Source organism: Callospermophilus lateralis, chromosome 13 (genome assembly GCF_048772815.1).
Source record: "Callospermophilus lateralis isolate mCalLat2 chromosome 13, mCalLat2.hap1, whole genome shotgun sequence".
Taxonomy (NCBI): Eukaryota; Metazoa; Chordata; class Mammalia; order Rodentia; family Sciuridae; genus Callospermophilus; species Callospermophilus lateralis.
In genome coordinates this window covers 78,018,596-78,030,191 of record NC_135317.1, presented here as the reverse complement: position 1 = coordinate 78,030,191, position 11,596 = coordinate 78,018,596, and the positions used below count along the sequence as shown (strand labels likewise).

The 11,596-nt window shown below is 54.7% G+C and overlaps 1 protein-coding gene across 5 annotated transcripts in view; it reads left to right on the top strand.

The window, feature by feature from the left end:
• Positions 1 to 403: 403 nt before the first annotated feature.
• Positions 404 to 11,596, top strand: part of Sox13 (SRY-box transcription factor 13) — a 45,114-nt gene continuing 33,921 nt past the window's right edge. For all 5 annotated transcript variants that reach the window (XM_076872874.1, XM_076872872.1, XM_076872873.1 and 2 more), the window contains exon 1: positions 404 to 957. The gene's annotated coding sequence lies outside the window, so the exon portion shown is untranslated. The remainder of the gene's footprint in view (positions 958 to 11,596) is intronic.

Genomic DNA, 11,596 nt, shown 5'->3' with positions numbered 1-11,596 from the left:
AGGGGGGTTCTCAAATGAGGTTTTTAAAATTCCAAATCCGGCCTGTTGAAGGAATTCGGAGGTTGAGTGGATAGATAACTTCTCAGATCTTGCTCCAAGTGAAGATTTTTCTGTAGGAACCCTCATTCCTGGGCAGACGGAGTGAGCAGAATCCACTTTCTTTTTCCTACTCTCTCCACCCTTTCACTTCATCTCCACCCACCCCGCGGTCCAGAACCTTAGTCCTTCTCTTCCCAACAGAGGTTTCCAGCTGTTGATGCCTGGATGGACTCCGCTGCAGGGAGGAGGAGGAGGAAATTCTCTGTCCCTCCCTCCTTCTACATCTCCCCACCCTTCTCCCTCCCCCTCCTCCCCCTGCCGGCTCACGGTCTCCCTCCCTCTTTCTCCTCCGAGGCTGTCGAGTCGCCTCGCAGCTGCGAGCAGCGAGCGCCCTGCTCCAGTCCCGGCTCGGAACTGAACTGTGAGCGCGGGTCCTGGAACCCGGGCCCAAGAGCGATCACCCGGGGTCTGAGGCCGGGGCGCAGCGCTCAGCCTCGGAGGCTAACCGAGGCGCAGAGCCGCAGAGCCCGCAGGGCGGGAGGGCCGGCCAGCGCGCGTCCGGGCGAGTCCGGGAGCAGGACCGGGAAGGCAGCGAGACGGCCGCAAGCCAAGGGCAGAGGGCAGAGTGCAGAAAGCGGCCTGGCTTGGCGAAGGGCGCCGCCCGGCCGGAACCGAGCTCGCCTCCTGGGACCGTGGCCCCTCGTGGGGCGCGGACCCCGGGTGACCGCGGGTCCAGAGCGACTCCTCCGCGGCCGGCGGGGGGCGTGCCGCCTCCCAGCCCCGCCGCCCCAGCTCGGCCCGCCCGCCGCGTCGCCGGGGCATGTGAGCGGGAAGCCCAGGCTACCAGTCGCGAGGATCGCACGGAGGAGGAGCAGGATCGCGGAGCCCCGAGCCCCGAGCCCAGCGCCTGGCTGAGTAGTAAGTGCGCCCCGCGCGCCTTCGTGCCCCTCTCCCCGGCCTGAGAAGTTTGACACTCGTGCCCCCACGTTTCTGGGCACACGGCGATCCTCTTCCCTTCGAGTTTCCATCCTTTGCAAAGTTTTTCGAGGAGGACCGGATCCTCGCCGACCCTGAACAACGCCGGCCAGTGGCGGCTTCTCGCCGGCAGAGCCCGGTCCTTGTGGAGAGGAGTGGCAGCCTGAAATGGCCGTGGGTGGCTCTGTGTATGTGTGCGCACCACGCGAGCTAGCTCCGGCCGCCCCCCCTCACCCCCCAGCCCCACGCCCGCTCCTCGCCAAGCCACCGGGCGCCAGGTCTTTTTCACCAACCGGACTGTGCGCCCAGTTTAAGGATTTCCCAGCGGGAAGCCGGGCGATGTGTGCGTGCCCCGCGTGGGGCTCGGGGGCCAGAGACCAGACGCAGAGCTCCCCCGCCCTGAGTGTGTGGGGTGCCGGGGTGGGGGCGGCCGCGCACCCCTTCCCACCGTTCCAGGTTCGTTCCCGAGAGAACCAGCCGGGCGCCGCCTCCTGTTTGTTTTCTGCTCGCGCTGCTCGCGTTCCACCCCCACCCCATCCCAGCCTCTCCCTAGCACCCCTACCTCCCACCCTAGGATGCCAGAGGGGGTCCTTTCCCCCTTATTTCACTGCAGAAGCAAATTGTGCCTAGGGATTGGGAGACGCGGAGGCGATGGTCGCTCAGTCCCAGCGGCTCGCCATTGTTTTCCCACCCCGCGCGTTCTGTACGTAAACACACACTCACACGTGTGTGTGAGTGTGTGGTGGTGTGTGCACGCGCGTGTGTGCGCGCGCGCTTGCTCGGGTTGCTTGGAGTTCCCAGACGCGCTGGGATAGCCCGTGGGATCGCCCCGCTGTCCGCCGGGGTGTTCCGGCTGGAGGTGCCCCATTATTTAACTGGAGCTGGGGAGGTTCGGTGAGCTGGGGTTGCCGGAGAGTCCCGGGCGGGGCCGCGAGTCCGGCCTGGGCGGGAAGTGAATTTTGAACTTCAGCCCTGGACCTTTCCGGGAGGACCCCGAACGCTGGAGCGGCGGCTCCCTCCCTGAAGGGCCCGCGGCAGCTGCAAAGACTCCGCTGGCGCTCTTGGCAGTCGCCTCCGTGACAGGGGCTTGGAGGAAGCCGGGGAGTTTTCCTGGGAAGTTTGCTTTAACTCTGTGGGAATTTCCGGGCCGAGCGCCTTGGCGCTGGCGCTGGTGAAGGGGTCTGGCCAAAGGCAGCCAGAGAAGATGCTGCTGCTGCTCTGGGCGGGGTTTGCAGAGACCCAGTTTCTACTGTGCTCCCTTTAGGAAGTACTTCGCTAGATGCTGGGTTTCAGCACAGTTGAGTCCTAGTTCCCCACCGAGACGCAGCTTGAGTTCGAGCGAGTTCCTCAACTTTTCTGGACTTTTTCTTATGAAAACAGACAGAATTGCGCTCCCACCTTTGAAAGTGGTCTATAGTGATCCTTTGAAGGATACTGGTTTGGAAGGCATGATAACTCCAGGAGGGTAGGGGTCCATCTACTTGGATCACCGATAACCAAGTGAAGCCTAGTGATTAAGCTCCAGGCAGCTGGAATTAGATCCCCAGTGCTGGTATGACTTGGAGCAGTTTAATCAACCCCTGTCCTACGGTTTCCTCAAATTTAAAATGGGGCTAATATGAACAGTACCCACCTCATGGTGTGATCCTGAAAAGGAAAAAAACTAATCTGGAATTCAGTGGTAGGGTACTTGCCTAGCATGCCAGAGGTCCTGGGTTCCATTCCCAACACTGCAAAAATTAGCTTTTACTGCATTATTTTCTGATGAATTTCTTTGGTGGTGCTGGGAATGGGACCCAATGCTTGGAGCTTGCTGGGCAAATGCTCTACCACTGAGCTACACCCCCCAACCTGTGCCATTATTAAGGGAACTTGAGTAGAGCCCAGAAGAGCACTTTGGGATTGTGCCCACTTAATCAATTTTTATAATTTGTTCACTGAACTCCTGTTCCCCGGTTCTGATTCGGGCTCTTAAGATCAAACTTTGTCCTTCCTATTCCTCATTTAGTTTCATTTTCTTGAGTCTTTTTTTCTTTTGTTTTTTCCTCCCTTGCCTCACAATATTTGTGAATAGCATTTCATCTTTCCTTCTTTTAAAAAATCAGACAGGGTACCACTGTAGTGTTCTTTCCATGGAAATTGGGCCCCAGGAAGGAAGTGTCTCCAAAAGGGTGTCCCCTGGGCATTCTTGGCCAGGGCTGCTGGCTCAGGATTGGATGTGCATTTGTGTCTCTGGGGCTGTGTGAATTTCCAGAGAGAGGAGCCCAGGTGTCTGGAGCCCAGGGGAAGAGTCAGGTGGGATGGGCCTGGCTGTCCCTGGAGGAGCTCTGCTCCCTGGGCCGCGTCTGCATTTCCTGCTGCTGGGACTCACTTGGGAGCCTGGGAAGGCCCAGCTGCCAGGGTACACTGAGTATGGGATTTAGGTAAATGAGGGATAAATGTGCCACCTCTACCTTTCCACTAGTAGTTGGAGTTTGGCTCCTTGTTTGATTGTGACCACTGCAGAGCACAAATAAGAGGTGAGGCAGCCAGAGAGAGGGCCACAGGCTGCCTGGGACAAACTCCTGTCTTGCTTTCTCTTGCCTCTTAACCTGCCCCAGGGATGGGAGAGGATGGCCAGAGATTCAGTTCTTGGTGCTTGGAGACTCTGCAGGTGGAGAGCTTTCAGTGATGAGACCTTGTTTCATTCCTTTAACAGAAACATACTAAAGAAATGTGACAATCAAGTACCAGGCCCTGTGCTAGGCAGTGGGCTACAGGTGAACAAGACAGGTAGCATGCCTGCCTTCAGAGAGGCTTCTTTTTTTGGGGGGGGGGGGTGGGGAGTACTGGGGATTGAACCCAGGGGTACTTTACTATGCTACATCCCCAACTCTTTTTATTTTCTATTTTGTGACAGGGTCTTGCTAAGTTGCTGAGGCTGACCTTGAACTTGATATCCTCCTGCCTCAGCCTCCAGAGTCACTGGGATTTTAGGCAAGTGCTACCAAGCCCTGCCAGAGGCTTCTTCTAAAGGGGCTGTAGGGGACCAAGACAGTAGTGGCTCATCCTGTGTGATATGAAAGAAGTACCACAGGGTGATGGGAAAGAGGGTATAGAGGCCGGTGGCAGGTGGCCCTGGATTGGGAGGGCAGTGAAGGCTGCCCCACACAGGCCTGAAGACTGGGGAGAAGCCAGCTGCACAAAGACAGGAAGAAGGGGATTCCAGGGTGAGGGAATAGCAAAGGAACCCCCTGTGGACAAGGGGAGCCAACAGCTATGTGGCTCTGGGGAGAGTCCCTGAGGACAGAGGGCTAGACCTGGCCCCTCCTCACCTGGTAAGAATCCTATCTTTTATTGCCAGAGCCATGGGAAACCATCGGGAAGCTAGAGAGTAAAATAGTCTTCATTCATGATTTTTAAAGATTATTTGGTGCAAAAAGAAGCAGTAATCCTAATTGTCCTAGGGGAGGGAAATGGTGGCTGAGAGAGGAAAAATTTTGTTTTTCTTGTAGGCCCCTTTATCAAAAAACCAAAAAGCATAGTTAACAAAGAACAGCATATCACCTGGAAAATGCATACAAAAAGAAGAAGAAAAAAAAAAAAAACAGGATCTAAAACTGTATAAGTACCAATTTTGTAAAGATCTAATTATATGTATACACATGTCCATCATGCGCACATACGGAGAACACCGGACACATGCATCAAATGTTTACAGAGGTTAATTTGGGACACTGGATATATGGATAATTTTTTATTTCCTGTTTTAATCTTCTGTTGGTTTTTCAGTCTTCTACAGTGGTCATAAATTACTTTTATAAGTGGAAAAAAATTGTGAAAAATAGAGATGACTTTAGCCTGAAAAGGACTAAGAATGGAATTGAGGGGGGCAGGCAGGCTGCTTGAGAACTGAGAAGGAGGGTGCTTTGGATTAGGGTGGACAATGGGAGAGTTAGTTCCCACCTAAGTAGAGCCAACAGGTCTCACTGACAAAATTTTTCTTAATATGTTACACTCTTGCCTAAAGAAGGCTTACCACCCCAACTCTGACTTTGTGGTGAGGAGTGTGAGGATCAATAAGGGTGAAGAGTGATTTCCAGGCAAGCGCGCTACCGCTTGAGCCACATCCCCAGCCCCCCCCCTTTTTTTAAAGAGAGAGAGAGAGAGAGAGAGAGAGAATTTTTTAATATTTATTTTTTAGTTTTCGGCAGAAACAACATCTTTGTATGTGGTGCTGAGGATCGAAGCCGGGCCGCACGCATGCCAGGCGAGCGTGAAGAGTGATTTCCATCCTCGGATTCCATCTACCATTCTATCCCCATTGTTCCTCTTGATGGGAAGAGCCTCAATCTGGACATTTTGCTACTTTGATAATTAGCAGAATCAGAGAAACGAGTGTATGTAGTGAGAAGGATTTAGAGCCAGGAGATACATTGATCATTTACATTTCTAAACCTCTATTTTCTCATCTGTGAGATGGGATAACAGCAATGAGAATACCTCCCTGGGAACTCTTGAGAAGCACACGGCAGCTGTTGCTTTGTGGATGGTCAAGGCTGCTGCTGAGCTGGTCTATTCCTCCAAGAGACCTAGGGGAGGACACGCCAGTCTACTAAGGTTTTCTCCTCTCTGGGGGTGCTTCAAGATGGCCTTTAATTGGGTAGTTCTCTGGGTAAGTCTCCAGGAAGCGGACACTACCGGAAAAAGTGGATTCAGAAGCAGCTGGACTAGGGTGCCCCCTCCCCCAGCACATTCAGGGGTGAAGCTGTGTTTGAAAAGAGCTCTGTGCTGGGAAGGCCGGCCTGCACAGTAAATCGTGCTTTGAATGGGAGTTATTTTTGTGCGCAGTGTTTGCTTAAGAGGACTGCTCCTGTCTGAACTCGCAGCAGCCCTCACCCTTTGCTAGTCCCTTCCCAGAACCCGGATATGTTAGCCAGGGTGGCTGTCACAATGCTTGTCACCAGATGGGGAACCAGAATTCATGGAGGATAGCTTCTGCATCTCCCATTATCTCCCTCCCCCAAGTTGGAGGGCATGCTCTGTATGATGGTCCCGGCCTGGTGTCTTGACCAGCTCTTCTTTAGCCTTGGGAAGATCTGGTTAGGAGGTTTGCTACAGGCCAGCTCAGCAAGGCTGCCTCCAGCCTCTGCCAGTTTCTCTGATGGGGTCACTATTTATTTCCTTTAAAATGCATAATAGTTGGCCTGGAGTGGTGGTACACACCTGTAATCCTGTAATTCCAGCAACTGGGAGGCTAAGGCAGGAGGATCACAAGTTTGAGTCAAGCCTCTGCAATTTAGTGAGGCCCTAATGTCTCAAAATAAAGAACTAAAAGGGCTCCGGATGTAACTCGGTGGTAGAGCAACCCTGGGTTCAATCCTCATTTAAAAATAAATAAATAGATAAAATGTAAAGATGCATATACTTTCTTGAGCAGCCTGGATGTGGTAGTTTCTCCTGAGAGTACCTGTTCCATACCCAGGGACCTGACCCAAAGAGGCCACGTGGGCCCCTAGAGAAAGGGTTCCATCCATTCCCATGGTTCATGGCACAGAACTTCTCAGACACCTCCTGGAACTCCAGGTGTATTCTTGGGTCTGGTCCATGAGTTGGCAGGGCCCTGGATGTGCCATGTGGGCCTGGCATCTTTGAGCTCCAAGTGTGCACGTGGGACAAGTTAGCAAAGGAGCGGAGACTTGTGCCCAAACATGAGAATTCCAGCCTTGGGGATGCGCATGCATGGGGTAGTAGGGAGAGGAAGGAAGAACCAGTGGCCATATCCTCAGCTGCTACCTTGTTTTCCTAAATAGCATTCACTACGCAGGCCTTTTTGGTCTCTCTAGAAAGCCTGACACCGGGAAGCCATCAAATCTGGAATTCAGTTCCCTTGATAGGAACAGCATTCAGACTCCTCCCCCACCCCATGCTCCCCACAGCAATGGCCTTAGCATTTAAATGACCTTGGCACGAAGCCCCATAAGCTGTCCATGGGGTTGGGGCAAGGCTGGGGGGAAGGGTATATTAGCGTTACCCCCCACATTGTGCCCCTGTGTTTTCTGGGGACATGTCCAAGGTAGGATTTCAGTGCTTTGGCTCCAGAGGAGAAAGGGGAAGGGACCACCTCTGGGCAGCGGTACTCCTGGCTCCCTTCCCCTGTTGGTTTGGTCTGTAATCCCTGCCAGGCCTGGAGCTCCCTGGGGGATCCGCCCCAGAGGAGGCCAGACTGTCTCCTCCCCTCTGCCTTACCTCCCCCAGTCCCCGCCTCCTTCTTGACTCAGAATGGAATGTGCAGCCTGTGGAACAGGATGGGGTGGGAACTAGTTCCAGTGGGCTCGCTCCCTCCTCTTCACATCCCCCTCCAAAGGGGGTGAGGAGTGCCCCGCTGCCACCCAAGTCCCACACCAAGTTGGGGCAGAGGTGGATGCCACAGGGATCCAGGTCTGGCCATTTGAAGGAGCAGCCAGTGCAGGGGATTTCCTTTAACCCTGGTGGGGCAGGTGGGGAGTTGAGGGCAGGGCCCCTGCAGGCAGAGTAGCCCCCATCCAGTAGCCATGGTGGCCCATCCAGGACCAGCTTCGTTGACTTAGTTTTTAAAGACTGTGGCTCATTTATTTTCTTATTTCTATAGTTTCTAGAAACAATGCCTCATTGTGTGTGACTTTTGTTATCAGAATGAAAAGGTTTTAAAATATATCTAGACTAGCCAGTGAAACAGAAATCTGTGTTTTCGTGAAAGACCAAGAGGAATCAGGGTTCGGTCAATACTAGGACAGCAGAAGAGGGTCCCAGGTAGGAGAGGTAACAACCCTGGAATCCCAGTTGGCCCTGGCTGCGGGGCTGCGGGAGCCCTGAGGCCTCCAGCCTTGGCCCTGGTACATGGGAGAGGCTGAGCCAGGAGGAAGGTCTGGACTGGAGCTGCCTCAATAAGGACTCAAAAGAATGAACCCTCTGGGCCTCACGGCAGGACCGAGCCCTCTGCAGAGCAGTGGCAGGTTGTCTCTGGGGTATGAAGCCCTCTGCACCCCGCCTGGGCATCCAGTGCCCGCCTCAGCCCTGTTGTGGGAATCTGAAGTCATTGGGCCCTTCCCTGAGGCTTTGGTTCTGGGCCTGCTCCTTGAGGGGTGGGGTAGGGCTGGAGGGATGGGGAATGAGAGGGTGGTGGGGAGGGTTGGGGAAAGCCTGGGAGCAGGTGGGCCAGGGCTATCTGCACAGGTGCAGTGTGGCGGGGTATGAATAGCAAGTGTTGAAAGCAGAACAGAGGGACCCCTCAGCCATTTCTCTGGCTTGTAGGGCTCACCTTTTCTTGACTGGTATGGAGGGTGTGCATGTGCGTGTGCGTGTGCATGTGGAGGAGAGGTGGGGGATGGGGGTCCTGCTCTCCTCACTTCTCCTTGAGCTTCAATCCTCCGGAGCTCCAGGTGCCCAAGTGGATAGGGATTTCAATCCCCTACTCACCCTCCCATCCTCCCCTTACCTTCTGTAGGATCAGGGGACCTCTGCAAGCCTCACCCAGGAGAGTCTGGGGCTGGAGGAAGAGAGGAGGGGTAGAGACAGAGCCAAGAGTGGGGTCAAGTGGGATTCCCTAGAGGGAGGGGAGGCCTCTCCTCTTAGTTAGGGTGAAGGTTTCGGCCTTCACTCACAGGTGCCCTGGCCAGTGAACTCCCAGGAGTAGATCAGGAAACAGCATCAGAGAACTGGAAGGGGCCCTGTGTCAGCCCTTGCCTTGGATAGCGGTAGGTGGCAGGAGGGCTTTCTCTTTGGTATCTGAGGGAGACAAGGGATGAACTTGACTGCCATCTGCTAGAGCCCACTCATGATGGGGCTCTTCTGGTAGTCAGTGTATGTGCTGCCTGGACGACTGGACATCATGGCCATGTTGGAAGTGGCTCAGAGCAAGCACCAGGGACCTATGGTTTTCATAATGTAAGTTCCCCTTCTCTTCTACTAGGTTTGCTGGGCCTTAGATCCAAATTCCTCCTTATGGCGCCCCCATTGGGGGGTGATTTTGGCTGTACTATCTTTTCCTGGGTACTGATTAATGTGGGGCTTGGGGGACCAGAATTAGGGAGTGCTTGTGTTTGAGTGTGGGTGTTTGGCAGATGAGAGAAGGTCTGTGGAGCTGGATGGTCACTTCCTTTGTTGTCAGGATTGTCTCTGCACAAGTAGAAGTGTGAGCGACCACCGGTGCCATGGCGGATTGGGTGGATTGCCCACTTGGACAGAGTGGGCAAGAGAGAGGTTCCTGCAGTACCTAAGAGAAAGCCCTACCCAGATCCTTTTACTGTCCCTCAACTCATGGGGTCTTTGTATCCCTGCCTTCCTCTCTCCCTCTCCCATGATCAAAACTCCCCTGTCCCTTGAGCTGCAGGGGATCCCTGCTGTTTGATCTCAAGGAGATAACCAGCTAGTCAGATTTGACCAATCTAGGTGCATGGGCTGGTAGCAAAGTAACAGCTAAATTCCAGAGCCTTTTAACCAGCTACGCTAACCAGCTAGCTACCTACCAGCTACCTACAGGACCTTATTAATTGAAAAGCTGATTTTAAAATCAGAACTTAGGGATGGGGAAGGGAGGGAGGGTCCCTGCAGGGGCTGTTCCCTTCCTCCTTCTGTCCTCTCACCAGATATGCAGGAGTGTTGGCTTTGGGCCTGTGCCCACCACGCTGGGGCCAGAAGACCAAGAGACCCGCACAGCCCTTTCCCAGCTTTGAGAAAGGTAGAGAAGTGAGTGACAGGTACAATAATGACTGACTTATGTGAGGAAGGAAGGTGCAGGGTGCTTCAGGAGCATCCAGGAGGGCCACCCAATCCAGATTTGGTCTGTTAGGGAAGGCTCCCTCCCTGTTAGACCAGGAGGTGGCTTGGCAAGAGAAGGATATAAGGGCAGGTCCCCCTGCATCTCCCATGGGTCCTATCAGGGTCTCCCAGGGCATATCACATGGTCCTGTCCCTTATCAAGGACCTGGGCACATCATAACTGCAGGGTACAGTGAGCGGTGGGCATTTGAAGACAGGTGGCCAGAGCCTCTGGCATGCAGAAGCCTTGTTTGGCTAGGAGCTGGGTGGTTGGCACCAGAAGCTGAGTTTTGGTGTGTGCTCATGTGTGGGGCGTTGAGGTGGGGCTGCCTGTGGTGTGGTGTGGTTCCCATGGGGCTTGGGCTACCAGGGAATTGGAACCCAAGCGAGCGTCTTCAAGGTGTGTGTGCCCACACGCATGCGCACACTCACAGGAACACTCTGGCCAACTGCAAATTAGCCAGACTGGCGTGAAATGCCTTCACTGCTTCTCTCCTCTCCTCCCGTCCCTCCCTACCCTCCTGAAAAATCAACAACTGTGTCAACAGCAGGGTGATTGTGCTTGGCCAGCAGCCTCGGGGGCTGCCAGGGCTGGGCAGGTGCTGGCAGGGGCTGCGGAGCCCCACGCTGGGTGCAGGCGGCCTGGCTGCCAGGGCTGCAGGATAAACAAGGCCGCACACAGGCTCGCTGGGAAGCGAGGCCACGGCAGGCAGGAGGGGAGAACAGGTGTCCCAGGAGCTCGCAGACACAAAGGGCCTCTTGTCTCCTCCTCCCCTGCCTGCCCGGGGAGCAGCCCCTCTCCTCCCTCCCTCCAGGCACCGCCCAGAGCCCAGTGACCAGGTCAGCCAGGGTGCTGTCTTGCAGGTCTTGCTTGAGGCCGAGGTAAGGCCAGTGCATGTGCACTAACTGAGGAGACAAATCCCCCGGCCCTGAGGCATCCTTGGGTCTCAGTTTCCCCACTGCGAAGATGGCAAGATCACTCTGCCTTGCGGGGGGGCACCCAGGAAATGGGAGGAGCACCTGGAGCTTTTGAGAAAGAAGAAGTGCTGTCAGGAGTGACGGAAGTGGGGGTTGCGTGTGGGATTTGGGCCTGGGAAGTGGCAACATCTTCCTCCCTCTTGACCTCTTTATAAAACAAACCTTTACCTGCGCTAGGGACTGGGAGGCAATGGAGAAAGACAGGCGGTTTCTGGAGCCAGGCTGCCTGTGTGGTCTCGGGAATGGCGACTTGACTTCTGTGAGCCTATAAAACGGAGGTGGAAACGGTGGTACCTGCCTCATGCTCATGGAGCGACAGTAATGCTGGGATCTGTGAAGCTGTAAAGCCATGTGTGGCCCCGTAGTAAGGGGTGTATGCGAGTGCCTGTACTGTCCCTGTCCCTGTCCCTGAGAGAGTATTAGGGGTTTAAATCTAGCCAAAGCCCAAGAGGTAGGCCAGGGAACAAATAATTGCCGTCTGGTGAAGTACGAGGAGCCAGCGTGCCCAAGGTCCCTAGGATTCCCTGAGGAATCATCAACCCTTCTGGGATTGTTAGGGAAGGGTTTGGGAAGGAGGACCTTGGAGCCGGGTTTTGAGCAGGCGCAGGAGCTGCTCTTCAGGAATGTGGGAAGGTCTTCTAGGCAAGGACCCCGAGGTGTGCAAGTGCATGTTTGTGCAGGTGACAGTTGGGGTGGCCTGGACTGTGTGAGGGGACCTGTACAGCATGGGAGGTGCCAGTATGGCTGCCACTCAGCAACTTTCTCCTCCCCCTACTACATTATGCACACGTCCGTCACCCTCACTCCCTCTGGAATGTTCTTCAGT